At 35.1% G+C, this 2,142-nt stretch overlaps 1 long non-coding RNA gene across 2 annotated transcripts; it reads right to left on the bottom strand.

The window, feature by feature from the left end:
• Positions 1 to 332: 332 nt before the first annotated feature.
• On the bottom strand, positions 333 to 1,448 carry LOC149229638 (uncharacterized). 2 transcript variants are annotated; one of them, XR_016247305.1, is made up of 2 exons: positions 770 to 1,448; positions 333 to 680 (listed from the first exon to the last, which is right to left on the bottom strand). It is a non-coding gene; the product is annotated as an uncharacterized LOC149229638 (long non-coding RNA). The 2 variants fall into 2 exon arrangements; XR_016247304.1 differs by having other exon boundaries at positions 881 to 1,448.
• Positions 1,449 to 2,142: the final 694 nt, after the last annotated feature.

Genomic DNA, 2,142 nt, shown 5'->3' with positions numbered 1-2,142 from the left:
AGCTTGCAGGGTAAAGGTCGAATTTCCTCCTTGTGACCAGTAAACCAAGAGGATTTGGTACACTACATACCAACTGAGCAAGAAGGAGTCGAAACTCGCATTTCAAACGAAAATGACAAGGAGGAAACTACTTATACTTCATGAATAAACATGCATAATAGTCGTCAAACTGTACTGAGCATAATATCATCGTTCTGAGAGAAAAACCCAGAAAAGCATCGACCATTTCTGACAGAGAACCTTAAGACAAAGTTTCTAATATTTAAAAATAAGAAAAATGTTCATAAAGTCAAGTAATTCAAATCCGAGGTAATAACCCTCATAACAGTTCATAAAATCAACAAGGATAATAATCTGTGTATAACATTGTACAAAAATCTAGTTTAACAATTATACATCCAAAAATCGAAAGAACCGGTGAGGAAGGCCTATGACCGAAGAAATTTGATCCAAAAATTCTATTCAACATGGGTAAAGAATTTCGATAGAAATTCCTTAACTCTCATAGCTCAATACAACTAAATGTCACAGACCTAGGTACTAGAAGTAATTTCGAACACAGTATCCACATTACCCGAAGGTCGAAAGAAGGTCTGGTGTGCAACCTTGGAGTTGGTTTCCGGAAGGGTGCCTCACCCTCAAACACCCATTTGCATGTGGGTTGAAGCCTTTCGCGGAACCTGGAAAAACCCACAAACTCTTTAATATAATTAGGAGTACAAATTATAGAAATGGATGCAAGATTTAAGTTACAAAAAAAACCCTATACATGGACTGGGGATTGAAACCATGAAGCGGTGCCTTTGGAAACAGAACTTGAAAACCCTCCTTGCAAGTTTGGTAGGTAAAGCGAATGAAAGCATAAACATGACAGAGAAACCTGAGTAATGGTGCAATGAAACGGGAAGCTGAGGAGCGAAGTTACTTGTGCACAGGAGCCGACGTTTGGAGCTGGGAACGATACCAGAGATATAACAAATGACGGAAAAACAACTTTCGAGCAAACCAAAAGCATAAAGAAACCCCCATCGCCATCGCCTTTGGATCAGGCTTCGCAGTAGTATATCGTCGATGAGGGGGTGTTGGGTTCAAGGCAGAGCTAACAGCTGGAAGGCACAGTGAAGGATCTAGAGCCCTGCTCCCACCAAATCACGAGTAGCCATGACCATTAATTAGGATCTCATTATGCTTTGTACCTTAATGACATATATTAATGTGCTATCTAAAATTTCGTATGTTAATGTACAGTGATATGGGGTTTAACGGTTGGGTGAAACCCACGAGACGGAGGTTCAAATCTCGTTGAGTACATGGCCTGTTGTGTCTTGGCTAGAAGAGTAGGCGACCCCAGAGTGGACGTCTCGGCTCTTGTTGAGGCATAAGTTCTTGCTATGTGTGGCTTGCAGGTTGCTGCACCTAGCCTAGGTTTATAGTGGCAGCCAGTTGGATTTGATCCTAGTGTTAAAAAAAAAAAAAAAAATTCGTATGTTAATATAAGATTCGATGTATGGTCCTCCATGTAGGTGCTACAAGTCACTGGAAAGTCCAAAAAGTCACACTAAAGACAACTCCATAAAATTTCAACACCTCTTTTGTCGAGTAAAATAATGACAAATAAAACGTTGGAAATTCGGTAAATATACATTTCCATTAGAGATATATATGGGAGGGTATGGCAGGGTAAGAATTTTGAATTTGTTGAGACTTAATTTAATTGTAAAAAAATATAAAAGGTTAAAATATGAATTTAATAATTTGAATAATCTTTTCCAATGAAATAAATACTTGGAAAATTTTAAATTTTATTTATTGTAATTATAATTATTAATGTTTTTAAAAGTTGTGTAATTTTACTGCAATAAAAAGTTTTAAGGTTCTTAAATTGAATTGTATAACCATCCTTATTTGTAAACACTGATTTAAGGTTCTTAAATTGAATTGTATAACCATCCTTATTTGTAAACACTGATTTAGTATTAATTTAGTTAAAATTAATTTGTAAAATTGGTAGTGAAAATTTAATTTAATTTTTTTAATAAATTTGTTAATATGAAATATATGTTTAAAGAGTTTAATATTTTTAATAAATCTATTGAGATTTGAATTTAAGCTTTTGTGATCCATAATCTGAGTTTATAAAAA

The sequence above is a fragment of the Pinus tabuliformis genome, chromosome J (genome assembly GCF_031772625.1).
Source record: "Pinus tabuliformis cultivar Carrire ecotype Pingquan chromosome J, CPIR1, whole genome shotgun sequence".
Classification (NCBI taxonomy): domain Eukaryota; kingdom Viridiplantae; phylum Streptophyta; class Pinopsida; order Pinales; family Pinaceae; genus Pinus; species Pinus tabuliformis.
This window is presented reverse-complemented; position numbering and strand designations above follow the sequence as displayed.